The sequence below is a fragment of the Rhinatrema bivittatum genome, chromosome 7, assembly GCF_901001135.1.
Source record: "Rhinatrema bivittatum chromosome 7, aRhiBiv1.1, whole genome shotgun sequence".
Lineage (NCBI taxonomy): Eukaryota > Metazoa > Chordata > Amphibia > Gymnophiona > Rhinatrematidae > Rhinatrema > Rhinatrema bivittatum.
The window spans coordinates 195716700-195742596 of record NC_042621.1 but is presented as its reverse complement, the minus strand read 5'-3'; the positions used below and the strand labels follow the sequence as shown (position 1 = coordinate 195742596).

At 42.7% G+C, this 25897-nt stretch overlaps 1 long non-coding RNA gene across 1 annotated transcript in view; it reads left to right on the top strand.

The window, feature by feature from the left end:
* Positions 1–15199: 15199 nt before the first annotated feature.
* The window catches only part of LOC115096256, a 53440-nt gene continuing 42742 nt past the window's right edge, over positions 15200–25897 (top strand). Inside the window, exons 1-2 of the long non-coding RNA XR_003858000.1 lie at positions 15200–15418; positions 25238–25395. This is a non-coding gene — a long non-coding RNA (uncharacterized LOC115096256). The remainder of the gene's footprint in view (positions 15419–25237; positions 25396–25897) is intronic.

The following is a 25897-nucleotide window of genomic DNA, read 5'->3' as shown; positions in this document are numbered from 1 at the left end:
TATAGGAGGCTCACCTAGTCGATGCAAATGAGAAAAAGGGGAGGATATTGGGGTGGAATTTTGGCCAAGAAGGCTGAGCTCACAGTTTTGCAAAGCCATATCTCATGTCTTTAACTACACCTTTTTCATGTGTGTAAAGTTGTGCAATATTTATTTATTTATTTAATTATTTTTATAGACCCGTGTTCGATTTTACACATCACATCGGTTTACATTCCAACACATTTACTTGTGATTCAAGGGAAAATATTTGCTTTATAGGAATGCTTTGTATAGAATTTGTGGTGTTTCAGGAAGTGTTCAGTGAGGGATCAGAAAGTAGCACTGTTAAGCAGAAAAGAAGGTTCACAGAGGTTTATCCACATTTTATGGCAACTTAAAACAGGTACATTTTCCACTGCTTCAGGGAATCAGCAAGGAGACCAATTGGATCATCTAGGACCAAGTAGGGCACGAAGGGCACAGCAGTGCCAACAGATTCTGGAGGATAGCTCTGAGGAAGACTTGGAGGGAAAGAGGCCCACTGAGGAGCTTTGCCAGCTTGTTGTGGAGGAGGAAGATGTGGATCAACCACCTGAGCCTCACTCAGTGATACCTATCACTGGACAACTTGAAGGTGGGCAGTTAGAGAGAGTTCGTCCAAGGAGGAACAAGTCCTTCAAGTGGAGGAGTTATCACCCACTCCTGCAGAGAGGTATATGCTCAATCTGAATAGCCGGATGTTGGATGAGATGCTGCTTTTTAGAGCGGCAGTTGAGATTGACCTTTTTGAATAAGTCACAGTTGGGGTCAGTCATAAAATAAGAACCCTTGGTCTAACTCTGCAACAATTTCCTTGAAGCAGAGATGTCTATGGAATTATGTTGTTTAGCAATTGTTTTATTTGAATGTTTTAATTATCTATGTTTTTTTATATTTTGTCTTGCATTTTTATCTTGTAAACCACTGTGATTGCAAACCAGAATAACGGTATAAAAATGAAATACATAAATACACTGTAAACCGAGATACATAGGCTCAGGGATGCAATGAGGGAGGAAGAGCAGGCCTTTCAGCAGTCAGTATGGGAGGAGATGCAGGGAGTTCAGTATGAGGTACGAGGTGTCCAGGAAGAGCTACAGGGCCTTCACCAGTCAATAGATGCCCAGATGGCCATATGAGGTAGGTGCTGCTAATGAGGCCCTCCTGCCCCCCACAGCTACCCCCAATTCCATACTATTTTATGGGGTCATGGAAGCAACCTCCACCACCCTTTCAAGCACAGGCATCTGGATACCTCCACAGGAAGAACTTCTACATGCATCATTGCCTGCTCATGCCTTCCTTCTACCTCAAACCATGGTTCCAATACCACCAGTAATGTTGCCACCACCACCTGTACCATTGCCCATTCAACCAGCTGCATCACCTCCTACAGGACCATCATGCTTCCATGCTGATGCGATACTGCTCCCAGGTTCTCTACCCTTTGAGGGCAGTGTGAGCAGTGACCACACCCCACTGCAAAGGAGCTCCAGAATAGGGCAAGCAAAGAATCCAGAACTCCCCCCCAGTAAAAGGAGCATCTAAGGAAACATTTCTTTTTCTTTGCTTGGAGCACTGTTTGTAAATAAATGCACAATCATCTTTGAAAATGACTTTCTATCAATTTTTCTGTAACATTTGGCCAGTTGTGGACAATCTCACAACTGGCTGCACTCACTAGGCCGCTGATGCAGTGAAAACACTGCCATGCTACTCCTCAGCAGGTTCCCTGTAGACATTCACACATGTAGTGCACCGTCACATATAGACCCTGAGGTGGGAATCGGAGGAGCAAGATCACACTAATGATGTCATGCGGCTGGGTATATAAGCCCCAGCTGCCCTCCCTAGCAATTCCTTAGCAATGGGTCTCCTGCCTTGTAGTATGTGTTGCTGTGTGTTTCTCATCTTTTCCTCATCCAGCCTGCCTCTTCCTTGCCTCATCAACCTGCCCTGTCCTTATCTTGTCCAGCCTGACCTGTATTGTCCAACATCTTACCCTGCCCTACCTCTGCCTAACTTCTTGGATTTGACCTCTGCTTGGACCTGGACCACTCTGCCTGCTGTTTGCCTCTGATCATTGCTTCAGAAACCAGGACTACACTTTACCTGCTGCCTGAACTGATCCTTGGCCTGTACTGAGTATGTCTCTGATTGCTGCCTGTGCACATATCAGCTTGGCCCCAGACACTCTCTTACTCCTCACCTTGTGAGATCATTGCCAGCTGCCAGTGTTGGTCTAGTAGGTTCACTTACTAGGCTGCTGCAACCACACTGCAGCTCAAGGGTTCACTATCCTTACAGTTCCTTTCCTCTGTAGTCTGTCGTTGACTCATGTGATGTATCTCCTGCAATTCTGCTTGACTCAGCTCCTGTTCCTCCTCCTCCTCTTCTTGCAGTCACTTTGTAGGAGACAGGCATCTGATTTTGACTAGGTTATGTAGCATACAGCAGACTAGAAAGATCTCACAGACTTTAGGTGGGTTGTAGAGAAGGCATTCCCTAGATCTGGCCAGATAGAGAAAGCGTGTTTTGAGTAGGCCAACGGTTCTCTTGATGATGGCCCTAGTCTGCTGGTGGTCCTGTGGTTCTGAACCACTGCAGTGATCTGTGAGCAAGCCATAGGGATGAGGAACCAGGTTTTGAGTAGTTAAACTCTATCACCTGTAGGTGAGAAGTCTGAGAAGAAAAGAGTTAAACATAGTGTATAGTTTGACAGTGAGCAAGACAGTTGACTGGAGAAGGTCATAGGGTTTCTGCAGATCAAATGCTGTCAGCCCACCCAGATATAGAGAAGACAATAAGAAGAGGTTAGTCATTGTTGTGTGGTGGTAGTGATAAGTGCATTCCTACTTAGAAGCCAGCCCCCGGTGATGCATCCTTCCTGGAGGCGGTCATATATTCCAGACTGCGAGAAGATGTAGGCATCATGAATGCATCCCAGAAAGCTGGGCACTACATCCAGGATGATGCCCTTGGTATCACAGACCATCTGAAAATTGAAGGAGGAAAAGCCCATGCGGTTGCGATAGGTCACCCCTTAGTACCCTTATAGTGATATGTGTGCAATCAATAGCCACCAAGACAAAGGGAAAATGTGCAATTTGATAAAAAAACATGCATTTTTTCATATTGGTATATTCTCCAAGGGAAGGATATATATTGGTCAGTTCACCTAAGTAAGACAGCCACGACCTGATTTATACATATAGAGGTGGCCAACTGGCTGATTCTATCCATTTCCCCAAGAGGTGTTTGCAAGATGCCAGTGGCAAAAAATGCCAGGGCAGTTGTGACCTTGATGTGTACAGGCAAGGTGTGGCCCCTTTCGGGTGAAAGTTCCAGATCTCTCTCTAAATCCTAGCATAGGTACAGTATGCTTTTCTTGTTGAACCTGAACCTATGCATGACTTGCTCCTTTGAGAGAACCATAAACTGTGTCCTAGTCCTCTATACCCAGTGTAAGGGGTACCTCCTTCTCCTCCTCCTCCTCTGCTCTCTCTCCCTTCTCCTTCACATAGACCTCATTACCCATAGGGTCAGTAAAGTAATCTTGAAAAGGGACTTTATAACAGTGCCTAGCCAACCATTGTATGTTGCTAGAACATACACTGCCACTTCCCTTTTATAGGCTTTTATGTCCCTGTGTCTCCCCAATCTGTTCCTCTAAACCCCAGTATAAACCTGTATGTTGTAGGTAGCAGGCAGTATGGCCCTGTCTATCTCTTCGGTTCTTGACATGCACAACATCGATATATAAATTTTTTTTATAAATTTAACATGCCCGACATGGACCCATGTCGGGCATGTTAAGAACTGAAGGCTTCAGAGCTAAGCAAACCAGCGGTGATTTTTCAGATAAGTCACATTCACTGAGCATTTAAAAAATGTATAAAAAAATGTTATATATCGATGTTGTGCATGTCAAGAACCGAAGGCTTCAGAGTGAAGCAAACCAGCGGTGATTTTTCAGACAAGTCGTATTCACTAAGCATTTGAAAAATATCTTAAAAAAAAATTGTCTATAACATCAATATTGACAGATGATTAAAAATAAGGTGGAGTCATATAGCGACATTGCTCCTACGATGAAGCCTATTATGACTGGTCAATTTTAAAACCAGCGTCTTCTATACATTGTGAGCACTTTTGGCATTCAGGCTGTTACATTAGATTCTGCCATAGTGCTGAGTTAAGATATTGAGGATTACGTGATTTATTGTTGATTTAATTTAAGCACAAACATAGGGCCTCATTTTCTAAAGTATCGCAGGCCTGCGATACTTTAGAAAAATGCGGTAATGAGGGGCGGGGGGGCCGAAACGGGGGGGCGGTCCTGTGCTAGCCGGCAGCGATCACACCTCCGCAGTGCGATTGCTGCTGGCATCACAACCAATAACTCCACCATAGAAGGTGTAGTTATTGGGCTCGAAATAGGCAGCGAAAAAGCCCTTACCTTTTCACTGTCCATGCCGTCGTTGTCGAGTTGGCCCCGGTGATGCCCCAACTCCTCCTTTTCCGGGGCCGACTCCACCCTGATGTAGGTAGCGCAGGCATGCACTACCTTCGCTAGCTATCGCAGGCTTGCGCTAACAGCGCAAGCCTGCGATAGCCTTGAAAAATAAGGTCCATAGTTTTTAAAATAGGTAATTATATGCATTTATATGGCAACGCCCCCAACATGCCCTCAATATGTCCTTTTTTGTACATGTATAGGAGTGTAAGCCTGTGTATGTTCACACATATATGCCCCCTTTTTAAAACATTGATTGTGCATGCTCGGCCCACATACATGTGTATTTGGCCTTTTTCCCGTGTGTAACCCTTTGAAAATTACCTCCATGTATGTTTACCCATACATCGGGCAGACAATTTTTAAAAATAATTTTCTCTGGGTAAATCACTACTTTATCTTTGCAAACAGCTTTTAAAGTTGCCCATCCTGGGAGTCAATTTTTAAATAGCCCATGAAGTAGTAAAGTATACAGGAGCTTTTAGCACAGGTATTTTACACTAATTTTCAAAGAGCAATTAACCACACACTTTGCAACTGCTATTTCATGTGGGTGTGCAAGAGGGGGAAAATAAATGTAGATCTCTTCTGGGTATCTATGAAAATGATTGGCCCATCAGGATAAGGAGAGGGAAGCAGTTTGGTTTTTAGCTCCTCCATTTGGACTGCTGGATTGGTTGCAGCATTCTGCTATAAAAAGAGAGCCCCCTTTACTAGTTGTAGATTTTTAGTTTTACTTTTGAAGAAGCAGGAGTGCTTCTTTAGTTTCTGTTTGTTTTCCCTTTTTTAATTTTGGGAAAGAAGAACCCTTAGATCTTATTTCTAAGCTTTGAGTTTAGAAGAGAGAGGGAGAAAGTTTACTTCATCCCCCTTGTTAAGAAATATTAGTTCCTATTTTTGAAGCGCTTCTGAAGGAAGTTTTATCCATCCTTCCTTCTATTTCTTTGGATTTTTTAGAACAATTCTTATTTTTGTTAGCTATGTAAATTCCCCTTGCCTTCGGATTTCGTCTTCCACCATCTGCAGATGTTTTAAGGAGTCTGGGACATCCAACAATGTCCCAGGAAGGGAGAGGTAAAAGTGAACAGTAGCACCCATCTGGTGTATATCCACTTGAAATATCACAGATATTCTGGAGAGGAGCGGAGAAGTGTTATCCAGGTACCAACAATGGAATGGAAGAGATTGGAGAAGCTGTAAGAAGTCTATCTATTTCATCTTGACTAAGGTATGACAAATTGGGAATTGAAGTGTATCATTTAACCTACACTAGTATCATCCTAGTTTTGAGAGGAAACTTCAAAACTGTCACTCAAATAGGGAATTTAGTTATTTGAAAGACTAACAGAGTCACAGATTTACCCTCAGTAATGATTATGTTATAGACTATGTGAAGAGAAAAGACTTGTAAACAGGACTATATTCCATCCTACAAATTATCAGTAAAGTAATTTAGAAACCTTATTCTGAGTTCAGCGTGCTTATTACCCTTTGCTATAGAGCCTATGAAGATCAAAACTCAGTGCATAGGAGCATTTTCTCCACCCCCAACACAGAATACTGGAGAATCTATGACTAATGAAATGCATGGGGAGTGAAGGAAATTATAGCTCAGGATTTGCTGTGTGTCTTTTGACTCCTAAAGAGGACTTCTGCCAAGGGATTTAATAAAGTGCTTATTTTTGAAAATGTCATGTAAACATGCTATGTTCCTCCTCCAATCAAAATATGCCTCTGGGAAATCTTCCTTTCAATATGGCTAAAAGTATGCACTCTAGATGCCAGAGAGCACTTTAGCATGGCACGGCTTTAATTTGGGGCATTCCAGGTACATTAATCAATTTCTATATAGCTAGATTGCTTTGAACATTGACCTCATAGTATAGTAGAGCAGGGGTCCCCAGACTTTTTATGAGAAGAACCACATAAAACATTTCAAATCACAAAGGGCCGGAGATTCAGATGAAACATCTCCCTCTGACAAGGACATCAGAATGTAAAGTTTCCATTGTATTAGACATATGCATCTTATTCTGCTCTTGGCCAATGGTCAGGCACAAGAGGCAGAAAGGGGCTGGTGCTTTCATTAGGAAAGCTAGACAGTCACCTAGAGTGCCAAGATTTTGGGGGCAGTAAAATGCTGCCAGCGTGAGCAGCGGGAGGGGGGGGGGGGGGGGGGGAGGTGGCATGCAGTTCCAGCATTAATATCACCAATGAAGGGAGCACTATGTTACAGCCAATGCCACCAGTAGTTAAGTTGTGGGAGGAGGGGTGATTGACCAAAGGTTTGCCTAGGGTGGAAATTATGCTTGCACTGGTCCTGGGCACAATTTGGGTGTCAGGGTTAAACGAGGTCTCTATTTCCAATCAGGAGGCTACTACAATGCCAGACCTGTTACCAGGGGCTCCTGACGTATTCATACCAGTTCTTCAAGCATTAAAGTTCTCCATGGATCCTGAAAAGGTAATTGGAATGGTAAAGATTTTGAGGGATAAACATTTATGTTCCCCTTATGTTCTACCATCATGGTAGAAAGAAATTCAAGCAAGTAAAATAAGGCAAAGATGTAGAGTTTCAGTGTAACATTGCATTCTACTCGCCACAGCTTAGGATCCTCCTAGGGCAGGGGTGGCCAATTCTGGACCTTGAGAGCCACAAACAGTCCAGGTTTTCAGGATATCCATAATGAATAAGCATGCACTGCCTCCATTGTATGCAAATCCATCTCATGCGTATTCATTGTGGATATCCTGAAAACCTGGTCTGTTTATGGCTTTTGAGGACTGGAGTTGGCACCCCTGCCTTAGGGTCTCAGTCATAAGAAGTCTGTGAGTCCTTTACTTTTAAAAGAACTTTGTGTATTTTAGCAGGATTTAGTTCTATGTAAAATGTTAGAGAGAGTAATCAATCTGTGTTTGATCACTATTTAATATTTATTGGCATTAATGCTGATCACTATTTCATTCATTTGCAACAACTGAGTATATCAATTTTCAACCTTTTAATTGATTTCCTATACATTGTTTCAAAATGTTCTTTATTAATTTTCAAAATTTACATCAGGAATATCTTGACTTCAGAGCCCATCAGAAAGACCATATACAATATATATATATATATATATATATATATATATATATATATATATATATATATATATATATTTATTTATTTATTTAAATTCTTTTACTATACAGATACTCAAGACGCGGTCTTATCGTACCAGTTTACAATAGAACAGGGGGAAACCAATTAACAACTATATAGAAGGTAAAAGTTACATCAAACAGGGAGCGAAAAACATGGGAGCTGGAGGACAGGAAAGATTTTTTAAAACGATAACAACTGAAGAGTGGTAAAATAGTCCGTGAAAACAATGAAAACAAAAAGAAAGCGATACATAATCAGCTAGATTGAGCTCGGTTGTAGGTTTATCTTAGGCAATTATTCATATATCTTGTGGACGGGGGAAACATGGAGAGGTAAGCAGGGGGGGTGGTGGCGGGGCAGGGACTAAGACAGGGAGGGGGGGGGAGTTAGGGAAGCGGTCAGGGTGAGAGTCAATGTGGTTGATAAAGGTTCCTTCAACGGTAAGCTTGAGTGAACAGCCAGGTTTCCAGTTTCTTTCTGAAGGAGAGATGGCATTGTTCCTGGCGTATATCTGGGGGAAGCGAATTCCAATGGAGCGGACCCGCAGTCGAAAGTGCTCGCTTATGAATGGAGTTGTGGACCGAGGATTTGTTAGGGGGGTCCGAGAGAGAACCTTTGTAGGCGGATCTGATCAGCCTTATGGACGTATGTAGTTCGAGAGGGATGGAGAGTTGGAGTGTGGATTGCTGGTATACGGATTTGTGGATGATGGTGAGAGTCTTGAATAGTATTCTATATTGGATGGGTAGCCAATGAAGGATTTTTAGAATAGGTGTGATGTGGTCCTTACGACGTGTGTTTGTAAGGATCCTGGCCGCTGCGTTTTGCAGCATCTGTAGAGGTTTGGTAGAAGAGGCGGGAAGACCGAGTAGTAGAGCGTTGCAATAGTCAATCTTTGAAAACAGTATGGCTTGCAGCACTGAACGGAAATCCTGGAAGTGTAAGAGCAGTCTTAGCTTCTTCAGGACCTGTAGCTTAAAGAAGCATTCTTTAGTTGTAGTGTTAATGAACTTTTTGAAATTCATTCTAGAGTCAAGGGTGTCCCCAAGGTCTCTAACCTGGCAAGCTAGTGGAATAATTGCATTATTGGCAAAGGGGTTGTTATTGTCAGGTGAGATAATCAGGAGTTCCATTTTGGATGTATTAAGGACCAGGTTGAGACTCGAGAGAAGAAGGTTGATGGTGTGTAGGCAGCTGTTCCAAAAATTTAGAGTAGAGGAGATGGGGTCCGAGATGGGGATTATGATTTTCACATCGTCCGCGTAAATAAAATGGGTAAGGTTGAGGCTGTTAAGTAACTGGCATAGAGGGAGTAGATATATATTGAACAGGGTAGGGGAAAGTGAAGAACCCTGTGGTACTCCTTGTTTTGAAGGTATGGGATGGGATTCTTTGTCATTAATTTTAACTTTGTAGTGCCTGTTGTTCAGAAAAAATTTGAACCAGAGCAGTGCAGAGCCAGAGATGCCTATTTCCTTTAGACGGTTGATGAGGATAGAATGGTTAACCGTGTCGAATGCCGCGGAGATGTCGAGTAGGGCTAGCAGGTATGATTGACCCTTGTCAAGGCCCATCAGGATGTTGTCCGTTAAAGAAAGAAGGAGGGATTCTGTGTTAAGGTGTTTCCTGAAACCGAATTGAGAAGGGTAGAGAATGTTGTGAGAGTCAAGGTAGTCTGTGAGTTGGATGTTGACCAGATTTTCCATTAGCTTGGCTATAAAAGGTAGGTTTGCAATGGGGCGGAAATTTACAGGGTTAGCTGGGTCCAGGTTGGGTTTTTTTAGTAAGGGTTTCAGGGAAGCAATTTTTAAAGAGTCAGGGACGGATCCTTGATTGAGGGAGCAATTTATAATGTCAGCCAGAGGTTTAGCAATGGTGTTAGGAATGGTGAGAAGTAGTTTGGTCGGTATTTGGTCCAATGGGTGTGAAGAAGGTTTCATTTTCTTGATTATTGATTCGATTTCCAGGGATGATGTAGGTTCAAGAGATTCTAGTGTCTGTTCGTGGATGGTTGGTGAATGATTTTGGCTTGGTGGGTGCGAGGGAGTTGATGAGGTGTTGGATGTAACAAATCTTATTATGATACTTTTGGAAATCAGACCTCAACAAAGAAAAAGAGATGATTAAGGAAAAACAATTCCAGCACCAAATCTATATCTATCTATCTATATATCTATCAATCTCTATATTTATATATCTGTCTATATCTCTCTATCTATGTATATCTATATACATTAAAAGCCTATACTTGGCACAGTAGACGAAATGCCACAAAGAGAAAACTATACAGTAAAATTTATACTTGACAAAACCTTTACTTGGGCAAAATTTAGCTGAGAGCATTTCTTTGATAAAACTTGCTGAGATAGAGCTTTATGCTGTTTCCCCTATGGTAGGGTAGGGTGAAATGAAGGCCTTTGCAGGGGTCTCTTCAACATCTTGTAACAGCTGGAGAGAAATTGTTTCTGGTCCTTCTAACACCTTATAACAACCTTTAGGAGAACATTTTATTTGATAATCGCAATATATTAATTTATGAATTAACAGAGATTTGTATTGTGCAACACTCAGTGGCAACTGGAAAGAGATCGTTCGTTTGCTGAAACTCTTGACAAACTTTAATTGAGTAATCATGAGTAACATTTGGAAACTGTTTAAACAGAATATTAGGAATATTTCTATTTATTTATTTAACACTTTTTTATACCGACATTCGAAGGACATCACATCGGTTTACATGGAACAATTTGGGAAAAGGAAATTACAAAGAAATCGGTAACTTAACAGAGATAAATATGAAATCAGCGTAGGAGATACAGAACAAAATTTAGATAGGGAGCAAAGATGAGAGGAATTAGAACAGATTAATCTGTAAAACTTGCTATAAATATACTCATACTAATATATTCAATAGGTGTAGGGGAAGCGAGAGTATACTCATACTAATATAAGAGAGAATGCTCATACTAATATAAGAGAGAATATACTCATACTAATATATACAATAGGTGTAGCGGAAGAGAGAATGCTGAGTAGCTGGGGGGAGAGGAATTATGGAAAGGCCTGTTTGAAGAGCCATGTTTTAAGTTATTTTGTGAATTTTTGTGAACAAGGCTCCAATCGCAGTTGAAGAGGCATGGAATTCCAGTTAGTGGGTCCTGCGATGGTTAGTGCTCTCTCTTTTGTGGCAGTAAGACGGGTATGTTTTGAGGTGTGTGTGTGTGTAAGGTACCATTGTAGGCAGATCTGGTGGGTCTGGAGGGTGTATGGTAATAAAGGGAGTCTTTGAGCCAGTGTATGTCTCTGTTATGTATTGTCTTGTGTAGGATGGTGAGGCTCTTGTAGCAGATTCTGAAAATGATTGGGAGCCAGTGGAGGTCTTTTAGGATGGGGGTAATATAGTCTGTTCTGCGTGTGTTGGTGAGTATTCTGGCTGCGGCATTTTGTAGCATCTGGAGGGGTTTAATGGTAGATGCATGAGGCCTAGAAGGAGGGAGTTACAGTAATCCAATTTGGAGAATATTAGGGCTTGAAGTACAGTGCGAAAGTCGTTAAAGTGGATCAGGGGTTTAATTTTTTTTCAGACGTGAAGTTTGTAGTAGCATTCCTTCATGGTGGTGTTTATAAATTGTTTTAGGTTCAATTGGCTATCGAGGATGACTCCTAGGTCTCGAACTTGTTGAGCGATTGGAATTGAGGGGGGAAAAGTGTTAATATTTGTGGCTGTTGAAGTATTGGGGTTGTGAGAGATGATGAGGATTTCAGTTTTTGAAGTGTTAAGTGCAAGGTTGAGAATGGAGAGGGGGAGTGTGATAGAATTGAGGCAGGTTTTCCAGAATTCAAGGGATTTGGAGATGGATTCTTTAATGGGGATAAGGATTTGGACATCATCCGCGTAGATGAAGTGGGTAAGTCCTAAACTGGAAAGGAGTTGGCACAGGGGTAGCATATATATATTGAAAAGGGTGGACGAGAGGGAGGAGCCTTGGGGAACGCCCTGAGTTAAGTTGATAGGTTTTGATTCGTTGGTACCAATTTTGACTATATAGTGTCTATTGTTGAGGTATGATTCAAGCCATCGGAGGGCGTTGCCAGTGATGCCAATTTCAGTGAGTCAGTTTATGAGGATCTCATGGCTGATAGTGTCGAAGGCAGAGGAGATATCTAGCATGGTGTGTATGTAGGAGTGTCCTTTGTCAATTCCTTTAAGGATCATATCGGTGAAGGAGATTAGAAGGGTTTCGGTGTTGAAGAATTTGCGGAAGCCGAATTGAGATGGGTATAAGATGTTTTTTTCTAGGTGATCGGAGAGTTGGGTATTTATGACTTTTTCCATGATTTTTGCTTGGAAGGGTAGGTTAGAGATGGGTCGGTAGCTGGCAAGTTCAGTGGGGTTGAGACTGGGTTTTTTAAGGATAGGTTTGATGATGCTTGTTTTAAGGATGCGGGGACACTTCCGAAGGTAATGGAACAGCTGATTATATCCGCTAATTTATTTATTTATTTATTTTTATATACCCAGGACGTTTGGAACATCACCTCGGTTTACAATAAAACATAACGCAGCAACAGGCTTTACATATATGCGTGAAATTAACAAATGGTAGCAGGCATAACACATAAATTCTTGGATCAGCAGGAACTACAGATTAAAACTTAATAACTAAACAATGACTTCAAGATGAGCATAAATTCAGAACAACAATAAGTTAAAGGCAATACTGTGATAAGGAGAAGGAGGGTGATTAATTAGGAGAAGGTATGGTTTGGAGATTAGGTTGGGAATCGTTAGGAGGTATTTGGTGGGGATGGTGTCAGTGGGGTAAGATGCGGGTTTAATTTTTTTGAGGCGGGTTTCTATTTCGGAGGAGGATGTAGTTTCAAAGGATTGAAGAGTCACATGCGGAATGTTAGGATGGTTGATGGGGGAGGTAGTGGTGGTGGGGGGGGAAAGCTTGATGCAAGCTTAGTGATTTTGTCATGGAAAAAATGGGCGAGGTCATCACACATGGATTTGTTGTTATTGTCTGTATTGGTAGGTGAGGTGGTTTTGGTAAGGTCGGATTCAAAGGAAAAGAGGGCTTTGGCATTGAATTGAATGTTGTGTATTCTTAGAGTGAAGAAGTCACATTTGGTATTGTTAATGGTGGTTCTGTAGAGGGCAAGTGCAGATTTGTATGAGGCTTGATGTGAGGGGGACATTTCTTTTCTAATTTTCGTAGATTGCGTTTGAGTGTTTTAAGTTCAAGTGTGTGCCATGGTTTTTTGGGTTTGTGGGATGGATTGAGTACTTTAGTTGTTAGGAGGCAAATATTGTTGGCAACTTCGTTGGTGGTGTGGTTCCAGTTGGAGAGAGCAGATTCAGGATTGGAAAGGTCGAGATCGTTGAATGTGTCAGTGAGAGAAAGGATTAGCTTGTCTTTGGAGCAGGGTTTTCTGAACTGGAAAGTTGTTGCATGTGAGGTTTGGAAGCTGGAGGATTTTTGTTTTATGGCGAGTGTGGATTTGATGAGGAAGTGATCGGACCAGGGGACGGGGGTACAGTTTGGTGTTTTGGGGTGGAGGAAGTGGGAGTTAACGAATATGAGATCTAAAGTGTGGCCTGCTTTGTGTGTATGGGTGGTTATGGTTTGAGTAAAGCCCATGGCAGTCATAGTTGCTAGGAGAGCTTCGCATGAATGGGAAGGAGAGTTGGCATCTACGTGGAGGTTGAAATCTCCAAGTAGGATGGTAGGTGTATCCATATTAGAGATGTGAATCGTGTCTTCTATCGTCTTAATGATCGATTTCGGCTGGGAGGGGGAGGGAATCGTATTGTTGCCGTTTGGGTGTTTAAAGTATCGTGAAAATCGTGAAAATCGTGAGCTGGCACACTAAAACCCCCTAAAACCCACCCCGACCCTTTAAATTAAATCCCCCACCCTCCCGAACCCCCCCCCCCCAATGCCTTAAATTACCTGGGGGTCCAGCGGCGGTCCGGAACGTCCTCCTGCAATCGAATCGTGTTGTCTTCAGCCGGCGCCATTTTTCAAAATGGCGGCGCAAAATGGCGGCGGCCATAGACCAACACGATTCGACTGCAGGAGGTCGTTCCGGACCCCCGCTGGACTTTTGGCAAGTCTTGTGGGGGTCAGGAGGCCCCCCCAAGCTGGCCAAAAGTCCCTGGGGGTCCAGCGGGGGTCCGGAAAACAATCTCCTGCCGCGAATCGTTTTCCATACGGAAAATGGCGCCGGCAGGAGATCGACTGCAGGAGGTCGGTCCCCCGCTGAACGACCTCCTGCAGTCGATCTCCTGCCGGTGCCATTTTCCGTATGGAAAACGATTCGCGGCAGGAGATTGTTTTCCGGACCCCCGCTGGACCCCCAGGGACTTTTGGCCAGCTTGGGGGGGCCTCCTGACCCCCACAAGACTTGCCAAAAGTCCAGCGGGGGTCCGGAACGACCTCCTGCAGTCGAATCGTGTTGGTCTATGGCCGCCGCCATTTTGCGCCGCCATTTTGAAAAATGGCGCCGGCTGAAGACAACACGATTCGATTGCAGGAGGCCGTTCCGGACCGCTGCCGTTCCGGACCGCCGCTGGACCCCCAGGTAATTTAAGGCATTTGGGGGGGGTGTTCGGGAGGGTGGGGGATTTAATTTAAAGGGTCGGCGGCGGGTTTTAGGGGGTTTTAGTGTGCCGGTTTTCCTGCCCTCCCCCTTCCCCCAATTTACGATTTTTTGACGATAAATCGGGGGAATTGGTATTGTATCGTGGCCCTAACGATTTTTGACGATTTAAAATATATGGGACGATATTTTAAATCGTCAAAAAACGATTCACATCCCTAATCCATATTAATGTTGTCAGCAATGAATTCAATAAGGGGGGAGGCATTGTTTTCAAGGAGGCCTGGGGGGAGGATGTAAGGGGTGGGGGGGGGGGGGAGGAGGTGTACTGGATGGATGGAGGGTAGTAAGACGGAGGGATAGAATGGGAAATAGTAAGGAGATCAGGAGTGGGAGAGGATGGAAGCAGGGGAGCTTTTTAAGGGAGAGGGAGGGTAGAGGGGTGGCGCAAAGGGGCATGCTAAGGGGCAGGCCCCTTTATCGCGCTCCTTCAGTGCGCAAAGCCGGCGCATGGAGCCTATGGCACCAGCGCTTAGATTTAAAGTCCTGTCCCATGTTGTCACTCGGTGATAGGTGGGCAGCGATTGGCTGCAGGCTGGCACTGGGCGGGTCCCGGGGGGACCTATCACAGGTCTGGGGGGGTTGCTGGAGGTGCTGCTTGCGGTGGTGCCTGTCTGAAGGGCTGGATCCTGGCCTCGTGGAAGCGATGGTGTTGGGGCCTCCTTGTGTGTGACTCAGGTGCTGGAATGGCGGCAGGTTCGGGAGCTGGAGTGGCGGCGGTTCAGACGCAGAAGGGGCAGCAAGCTCACCAGCGCTTAGATTTAAAGTCCTGTCCCACGTCGTCACTCGGTGGTAGGTGCGCGTTGATTGGCTGCAGGCTGGCGCTGGGCGGGTCCAGGGGGTCCGATCGCAGGCCTGGGGGGGGTGCTGCTTGCGGTGGTGCCTGTCTGAAGGGCTGGATCCCAGCCTCATGAAAGCGACGGTGTTGGGGCCTCCTTGTGCGTGACTCAGGTGCTGGAATGGCGGCGGGTCGGGAGCTGGAGTGGCGGCGGTTCAGACGCAGAAGGGGCGGCAAGCTCACCAGCGCTTAGATTTAAAGTCCTGTCCCACGTCGTCACTCGGTGGTAGGTGCGCGTCGATTGGCTGCAGGCTGGCGCTGGGCGGGTCCGGGGGGTCCGATCGCAGGCCTGGGGGGGGTGCTGCTTGCGGTGGCGCCTGTCTGAAACATTTGCTGAAACTCTTGACAAACTTTAATTGAGTAATCACGAGTAACATTTGGAAACAAACTGTTTAAACGGAATCTTAGGAATATTGAATTATAGTTCTGCTGCTTGCCCTTTGAATTGTTTAATATATTGTTATAATAGCTATACATAAGGATTCATTTAAATACTTTTTTATAACAGCGTGTGAGTAAGGGAGTGAATGGTCTGACATTTTTGTTTTGTGAAATTTGTAGTATTTAAAATTTATTAGGTTAATGTGCTGATATGTGAAATTGATGCAAAATAAATCTTTTGTAATTTTGAAAAATATATCTTATAAGTTATTCTCTAAAACAGTTTAGTATTATTTATTTATAAAGTGTGGGAGGTTGACTTTTTTGGTTTTGACAATTTCTCTCTCTCTCTCTCTCTATATATATGTTTATAAAGGCTTCAGTCCTATATTTTTTCAAGGCATAGTGATTCTAGCCTGGAGAAATCTCTCAAGTTGCTCTGATTCATAAAAAAGAAATTTTGCATCTCCTAATTTAACATAGTATTTGCATGGGAACCTTAACAAAAAAAGAGGCTCCCAATGCCAAAACCCTTTGCTTTTTCTCTTACAATCTATGCCTATGCGGATAGCTTCTAGGAATATCAGGAAAAATTGCCAGCCTTTCCTAGCCTTTGTAATAAATGTTGCATATTATACATGGATGTCTAATCATTTTTTATACTTTAATGTTTGCAAGCTTTGAAAATATTGTGTTCTCATTAGTATGTAAATTTTCATTTCAATTACCTATTTATTTGTTCTTCTGTAACATAATTCTAATATCCCCAGAATGTTTACAGCTTCTTTATGACTTTTCTGAATTGCTTTATCCAGTCTACAAAGAACAATAAAATGAATAATTAATACTAGTAACACTATTACATATCAGAATTAATTTCAAAGCATATAATTTGGCACTTTAAATGAAGCTGAAATATGTATGCAGTGATGCTTCATGTAATAGAAACGTTAAAGAAATCATAGAAAAAACAATAAGTATATAATATGGCCTGACTAAATGGACCTTATGGTCTTTATCTGCTCTCATATTCTCTGTTTCTTGCAGAAACTAAATCACTTTGAATTTGCAAAAATGTTTGCAAAGCAACTTAGTTAAGCATAAATTTTAAGAGAAGTAAAATTAGCAGTAAATACCACAAACATGATGGCCATATTACTTGTCAAGTTACTTGAACAAATATACTCTGTAAAAACAATGAATCCCCATAAATGGCATACACAAACTCTGAAAAGTTGTACATTATGCTATGGTAAAGCTAATTCTTTGGACTCATTAAATCAGTGATGAGCAAGCTTTTTAGGCTATCCCCACTTCAATCCATGCAAGTGGTTGCCCCACTCCCCTTACCTCCAATTTTAATTAGTTTTGTTTATGGTGATACAACCAGGATTGTTGTATCCAATACTATATTTTCATTTGTTTTCCAATTTTAAAACACAAAATAGAAGTTTTCACCAGCCAATTCTATTTTCTTATTAGCTGAACTCATAAAAGGTTTGAAGTCTTTATCAAATCTCCTTCTTCCACACTCCAGCAATCTCTCTCTCTTTCCCTTCCTTCCTCCAGTCTCTCTCTCCCTTTGTTCCCCAACCCCACCAGTCTCTCTCCTCTTTTTCTCCTCTTCCCTCATCAGAACCTCTGTCTCCTCTTCAACCTCAGCCCACCATTCTCTAACTCTTTTTCCCACCTCCCCCAATGTTTATAACCTGGTTATGGTGATCTTTACCTTGTACTCACAAGTGTATGAGTAACTCATTTCTACTATTGGTTGAATCATGAGTAAAGATCTAGGTGTCATGTTTAATATATTTTATCACTTTATTTGATAATTGGTTAGGTCTTTAAGAGGTCCATATTCACTCACTATGCAGACAGCAAAATTAGGCCTAGATTCATCGTTCTGCTATAAATATAGCAGAATGATATGCCATGGCCAGAAAAGGGGCGGGGGGCGATAGTGTGCAACTAGCCGCATTGCAGTGGTGAGGTTTTGCCTGCTGTGGTGCGACCACACCACACACTATCGCCCCCATAGCATCATGTTAAAAGTTGGTGTTATTTCCCACGGTACTGCTGATGATAATGTGTAAAACATTATCGGCCATAGCACTACCAGGTCCTAACACTACCCAAACCCCGCCCACCCTCCTCCCCTTCTCATAATTAGCATTTTGCTGCCGCAATGCAGCTGGTATCATATGTGGGTAGTAGAGATGTGAATCGTGTCCTCGATCTTCTTAACGATCGATTTCGGCTGGGAGGGGGAGGGAATCGTATTGTTGCCGTTTGGGGGGGTAAAATATCGTGAAAAATCGTGAAAAATCGAAAAAACGTAAAATCGCAAAACCGGCACATTAAAACCCCCTAAAACCCAACCCCGACCCTTTAAATTAAATCCCCCACCCTCCCGAACCCCCCCCCAAATGACTTAAATAACCTGCGGGTCCAGCGGCGGTCCGGAACGGCAGCGGTCCGGAATGGGCTCCTGCTACTGAATCTTCTTGTCTTCGGCCGGCGCCATTTTCCAAAATGGCGCCGAAAAATGGCGGCGGCCATAGACGAACACGATTGGACGGCAGGAGGTCCTTCCGGACCCCCGCTAGACTTTTGGCAAGTCTTGTGGGGGTCAGGAGGCCCCCCCCAAGCTGGCCAAAAGTTCCTGGAGGTCCAGCGGGGGTCAGGGAGCGATTTCCCGCCGCGAATCGTTTTCGTACGGAAAATGGCGCCGGCAGGAGATCGACTGCAAGAGGTCGTTCAGCGAGGCGCCGGAACCCTCGCTGAACGACCTCCTGCAGTCGATCTCCTGCCGGCGCCATTTTCCGTACGAAAACGATTCGCGGCGGGAAATCGCTCCCTGACCCCCGCTGGACCTCCAGGAACTTTTGGCCAGCTTGGGGGGGGCCTCCTGACCCCCACAAGACTTGCCAAAAGTCCAGCGGGGGTCCGGAAGGACCTCCTGCCGTCCAATCGTGTTCGTCTATGGCCGCTGCCATTTTTCGGCGCCATTTTGGAAAATGGCGCCGGCCGAAGGCAACAAGATTCAGTAGCAGGAGCCCGTTCCGGACCGCTGCCGTTCCGGACCGCCGCTGGACCCGCAGGTTATTTAAGTCATTTGGGGGGGGGGTTCGGGAGGGTGGGGGATTTAATTTAAAGGGTCGGGGGTGGGTTTTAGGGGGTTTTAGTGTGCCGGCTCACGATTCTAACGATTTATAACGATAAATCGTTAGAATCTCTATTGTATTGTGTTCCATAACGGTTTAAGACGATATTAAAATTATCGGACGATAATTTTAATCGTCCTAAAACGATTCACATCCCTAGACTGGGTAGGGCTTTATCACATGCGATAATGGCTGAACGCACACGATAATGGTCCATTGCACAATAAAGAATGATCCTGTTAGCATCTGGCTAACTTTGGAGATATATTCAACAGTGCAGCTGCATTATTGAATATAGCCAACTATCTTAAAGGTGGCCAGCTAACTTTATCCGGATAACTTTAGGACAGCTCTGAATGTCGGAGTTAGCTGGATATCTTAGCTGGCTAATGTAACTCCTCCCCGAAACACCCCTGTAACATCCATAAGTTATCTGGCTAAAGTTTTGCCGTATAAAATGATAGCCGCTAAGGGGGTTATTTTCCAAGCCGCGTTATCGACTTTTTGCATGCAAAAAATGCCTTAACGCATGCAAAAAGCACCATAACGCATGGTGCGATACTAATTAAAAAAAGGGTTGAGTTTCTGGCCAAGTGGGCTGGCTTTGCAACTTGCGAAGCCATATCGCACAGTTTAAATGCAGCAAATAACTACACCTTTTTCATTAAGCTGTGTGACATGGCTTTATCACACTTTGTGATTTTTCACACATAGCATTTTTGAGAGAGAGAGAGAGAGAGAAAAAGAGCACCTAACTATAAGGCCCTCATAGTAGTTAGGAATTTATACCTCTATAGGAGGCTCACCTAGTTACTGGAGGTGAGGTTTAGGTATTAGTGTAGGGGTTAGGGGCCACTTTGACATTCAGAATGAGACGTACACAAATCCCTAAACCTCACCTCCAGTAACTAGGTGAGCCTCCTATAGAGGTATAAATACCTAACTACTATGAGGGCCTTATAGTTAGGTGCTCTCTCTCTCATTACAACAATTGTGGCACTTACTGCAAAGTGCAAAAAAGTTATTGCACTCTGTAGTAATACCTATGCGAAACACTAAGATAGCACACTTTGTGATAAATAAGCTATTACCATAAAACACGCCCCACTTCCTATCGCATGCGATAGTTTGATGAATCTAGCCCTAAGTGTCCAAATGTTCATTTAGCCAGATAACTTCTGAGTTATCTGTCTAAATGCTTTTGAATATGAACCTCTGTGTGTACTATACTACAAATTATTCATAGAGAGGCTATACTGTATATTCAAGATGCACTCTCTAGAAAAAAGAAGGGAAAAAGATATGATACAAACATTCAAATATCAAAACTTCATTAAAATACCAGAAAGTAACATTTTTCATAGAATAAAAACCTCAAGGTCAAGGTGTCATTATGTGACCCTGCTTTGGGTTCTCTAGAAAGGAGTTTTTGTCAAGGTATTGAATTTTCAATCTGAGAAAGGTCATGAAAAGTTAAATGAAGTGAAAGTAAACATTTTGAGCTGGTGGGAGGTGATTCCCCCTGTGGAATTGGGCTTTCTGGGGTTTCTTTAGTGCTTCTACAAGGCTCCAGGGGAGTGGCAGAGGAGAAGTAAGAGAAAGAAAAGAGTTTTCAGTGATTCCTAAGTATTACAGAGTTTGGAGAGTGGAGATTTATGAGTTGAAAAGCAGAGAGTGTTGCTGTTAAATATTGCTAAGGAGCAGGACTGGAGGTTCATGACCAAATGGTTCTTTTCTGCCAACATCTATGTTTCTACATTTTATGAGTGTGATAATACATTCTATCGCTTGGAGCCAGGTTGGCTCTAAATTTCTTCTTTATATGCTCATTATTGCCCAATTCACTGATTTTAAATCTCCTATGCAGCCTCTACTTAACCAGTATTATTTTCGAATTCATTCAACTTTTGTAATGATTGTAGGCCCATAGCCTCACAAAAACATACTTAGCCTGTACTTATACTTAATGCCTACCAAGTTAAGAGTAAAAGTTGGATTATCCCATTTTCTAAACTTTCCTGCAGAAAAATAGTTATTGGAGTAATCTAGGGAGGAGAGGAATGCGATAAGGAAGAACTGAAAGAAATATGAAATAATCAACCCCCCCAAAACAAAAAAGGAAAGAAAATGGGTCTCCTAAGTCCCTCAAACTCTCGTTCTACCCCACAAAGATAATACTGGAGCTGGAGTCTGTCTGAGCTTACCTCCTTGGATGAGGCAGCCCCTCAAATCCCCTGTCCCAGCCCCAGCAATGTTTTACATGGTGGGATTGGGGTTCAGAGGGGCCTCGGGAGACCCTGGTTAGGCCTGACTCAACCCAACTGATAGGCCCAGTCTCTGGGCTTGTCTGTATGGGAGGAGGGGAGGGATTGTAGAGATCTGGGGATGCCCTGGCTCAGCCCAAACAGGTAGACGTAGGAGCCAATGTTGTCTCTATGGGGCAGGATGTGGGTTGGAGGTCCTTGAGGAGACCCCTTTTTTGATCAAAATAAAAACACCCCAAAATTTTCAGGTATTTTTATGCATGGCCATTTTCAGTTCATAACTAACCAAAAATGGCCTTTCTTGGTTTGGATGTTCAATTTGTTAAAAACAAATGCACTGTTAAGATATAAAGCAACCAACAGTAGGGCCTAGAAACCATGTTTTTCCTCCAAAGGAAAGAGCATCAATGCCAAATCGCACACCAACTGGGGGCTACTGTGCTTCATAACTGTTTATCACATTCCCTTTTTTCAGTCTCAAACTAGGTGAATCAACCCTCAGATCTTTAAGAGTTTAACAGGTGAGATATGGGCCTTTGCAGAACCCTATGGGTTTCTATAGAGAAATGCCTTATAAGCATATGGAAAATAGGAATAGTAGTATTATGGGTTTTAGCTTCCCCATGAGGGAGACTATATGGTAGAGTCCCCAGAGTATATAAACCCATGTCATCTTTTCAGGGTGTGGATGTTTTAGTTATCCCTTGCAGAGGCAGCATGTCAGGCTCCAATTTGCTGTTTTTTCTAGGAAAGGACCTTTGAGCCTCCAGAATAGAGACCTAAATGTGGAAAAGGAGAAAGGGTGCCTTTGGCTACCCATAAGATGCCCTTGGAACCTTTTAGGTTTTGGAGAAGGAAGTTGTTCCACTCTTCCTCTCTCTCTACTTTTAGTTTCCTTTTTCCATGGTTTAGTTTTACACCTTTCCTGAGTACCCTATGGCCCAGGGGCTCAATGCAATCCATTTAGAAGGAGTGGTGTCTCTCATCCAGAGGGAAATAATGGACTACTGTCTAATAGAGGAATGAATTTGTATTCATTTCTGGGGAGGTGGAGACTGTGAAGAAGATCTGTAACACCCATCTGATGACAACTGTTCTCTTCTCAGCTCCCAAATAACCTTGCTTGAGAGCCTTTACAGAAAGTTAAATCTCTTTCTTTTTCAGCTTACAAAAGTAAGAGAGAACTTAGATCTTAATACCAAAACATTTATTGAATGATAAACAGTTTAAGATTCACTGTGAATGGTACGGTATTGAAGATAGCTGCACAGAAGCAGACCTGATACAGCTGTAATGAGAAACTCTGGAGCTCAGTCAAAGGCAGACAACTGCATAAGAACGTTAAGAAGAATATAAGAACATGCCATACTGGGTCAGACCAAGGGTCCATCAAGCCCAGCATCCTGTTTCCAACAGTGGCCAATCCAGGCCATAAGAACCTGGCAAGTACCCAAAAACTAAGTGTATTCCATGTTGCTGTTGCTAGTAATAGCGGTGGTTATTATCTAAGTCAACTTAATTAATAGCAGATAATGGACTTCTCCAAGAACTTATCCAATCCTTTTTTAAACACAGCTATACTAACTGCACTAACCACATCTTCTGGCAACAAATTCCAGAGTTTAATTGTGCGTTGAGTAAAGAAGAACTTTCATTGATTAGTTTTAAATGTGCCACATGCTAACTTCATGGAGTGCCCCCTAGTTTTTCTATTATCCAAAAGAGTAAAAAACAAATTCACATTTACCCGTTCTAGACCCCTCATGATTTTAAACACCTCTATCATATCCCCCCTCAGCCGTCTCTTCTCCAAGCTGAAAAGTTCTAACCTCTTTAGTCTTTCCTCATAGAGGAGCTGTTCCATTCCCTTTATCATTTGGTCGCCCTTCTCTGTACCTTCTCCATCGCAATTATATCTTTTTTTAGATGCGGCGACCAGAATTGTACACAGTATTCAAGGTGCGGTCTCACTATGGAGCGATACAGAGGCATTATGACATTTTCAGTTTTATTCACCATTCTCTTTCTAATAATTCCCAACATTCTGTTTGCTTTTTTGACTGCCGCAGCACACTGAACTGATGATTTCAATGTGTTGTCCACTATGACGCCTAGATCTCTTTCTTGGGTAGTAGCACCTAATATGGAACCTAACATTGTGTAACTATAGCATGGGCTATTTTTCCCTATATGTATCACCTTGCACTTGTCCACATTAAATATCATCTTCAGTTTTGATGCCCAATTTTCCAGCCTCACAAGGTCTTCCTGCAATTTATCACAATCTGCTAGTGATTTAACTACTCTGAACAATTTTGTATCATCTGCAAATTTGATTACCTCACTTGTCGTATTTCTTTCCAGATCATTTATAAACATATTGAAAAGTAAGGGTCCCAATACAGATCCCTGAGGCACTCCACTGCCCACACCCTTCCACTGAGAAAATTGTCCATTTAATCCTACTCTCTGTTTTCTGTCTTTTAGCCAGTTTGTAATCCACGAAAGGACATTGCCACCTATCCCATGACTTTTTATTTTTCCTAGAAGCCTCTCATGAGGAACTTTGTCAAATGCCTTCTGAAAATCCAAGTACATCTACAGGTTCACCTTTATCCACATGTTTATTAACTCCTTCAAAAAAGTGAAGCGTATTTGCGAGGCAAGACTTGCCTTGGGAAAGCCATGCTGACTTTGTTCCATTAAACCATGTCTTTCTATATGTTCTGTGTTTTTGATGTTTAGAATACTTACCACTTTTTTTCCTGGCACTGAAGTCAGGCTAACTGGTCTGTAGTTTCCCGGATCGCCCCTGGAGCCCTTTTTAAATATGGGGGTTACATTTGCTATCCTCCAGTCTTCAGGTACAATGGATGATTTTAATGACAGGTTATAAATTTCTACCAATAGGTCTGAAATTTCATTTTTTGGTTCCTTCAGTACTCTGGGGTGTATACCATCCGGTCCAGTTGATTTACTACTGTTAAGTTTGTCAATCAGGTCTACCACATTTTCTAGGTTCACCGTGATTTGGTTCAGTCCATCTGAATCATTACCCATGAAAACCTTCTCTAGTACGGGTACCTGCTCAACATCCTCTCCAGTAAACACCGAAGAAAAGAAATCATTTATTCTTTCCGCGATGGCCTTATCTTCTCTAAGTGCCCCTTTAACCCCTCGATCATCTAACGGTCCAACTGACTCCCTCACAGGTTTTCTGCTTCGGATATATCTAAAAAGGTTTTTACTGTGAGTTTTTGCCTCTACAGCAAACTTCTTTTCAAATTCTCTCTTAGCCTGTCTTATCAATGTCTTACATTTATCTTGCCAACGTTTATGCATTATCCTATTTTCTTCTGTTGGATCCTTCTTCCAATTTTTGAATGAAGATCTTTTGGCTAAAATAGCTTCTTTCACCTCCCCTTTTAACCATGCCGGTAATTGTTTTGCCTTCTTTCCACCTTTCTTAATGTATGGAATACATCTGGATTGTGCTTCTAGGATGGTATTTTTTAACAATGACCACGCCTCTTGCACACTTTTTACTTTTGTAGCTGCTCCTTTTAGTTTTTTTCTAACTATTTTTCTCATTTTATCAAAGTTTCCCTTTCCCTCTCTCACCCAATCCTGTTCTCCACTGAGAATTAGATCTAAAATTGCTCCCTCTCTTGTCAGTTCCTGATCCAATTGCTCCATAAAGCTATCATTTATTAAATCCAGGAACTTTATCTCTCTAGCATGTCCCGATGATACATTTACCCAGTCAATACTGGGGTAATTGAAGTCTCTCATTATTACCACACTACCAATTTGGTTAGCTTTCCTAATTTCTCTTAGCATTTCACTATCAATCTCACCATCTTGACCAGGTGGACGGTAGTATACTCCTATCACTTTAGTCTTCCCCGACACACAAGGGATTTCTACCCATAAAGATTCAATTATGCATTTAGTCTCGTGCAGGATGTTTATCCTGTTGGACTTTGTGCCATCCCGGACATAAAGCGTAACACCACCTCCCGGGTGCTCCTCTCTGTCATTGCGATATAATTTGTACCTCAGTATAGCATTGTCCCATTGGTTGTCCTCCTTCCACCATGTCTCTGAGATGCCAATTAAGTCTATGTCATCATTCATTGCTATACATTCTAATTCTCCCATCTTACTTCTTAGACTTCTGGCATTAGCATACAAACATTTCAAAGTTTGTTTTTTGTTTGTATTTTCATTCTGCAGCCAAAGAGAAAGCTGTAACTACTGGTAAAGAGCAGAAGTTAGCAGTGATTGGCAAAGAAGTAAGATGAAAAGAGCGATGCTTCCAAGAACCTGCAGAGGAATTCAGAAGAGCTGCAAGCTGGTCAAGAGCCAGTTCCAACTTGAACTTTCAGCAGGAGGTAAGGTCTCTCAGGGTATCCAAAGGGCAAAAGAACAATAGAAGAATCACGAGATCACAGATTGGTAGTGGTGGTGGGGGGGCAGCAAACATAATCATAAGCTCAGCAACATTTAAACTAAAACCAATAAGGAAGGTTAGATCTACAACAAGACGAGAATCTAAGCTAAGCAATGACATAAATTGATGCAGGTGGCAGCATAATAAAAAAAACATATGTTGAAATATGCTGTGGAGGCAGAACAACCACATCTACATTATTGGGATGTTGAAGAAAGCAGTGATGAAATACTATCCGGTATCAACAGGGTCAAAAGGAGAAGGCGAAAGAGCTTTGTGGTGAAGGACTGGACTAAAGGTATAAGACTTGGGACTATAAACTAGAACAGCTAAATTGTGTTAACATCCCATCCACCAATCCTGGGAGAAAGCTCAAAAACTACCCTATTAATTGGAATGGATCAGGGATAAGAAAACAAGTTGACATCAGTCATAGAATAAAT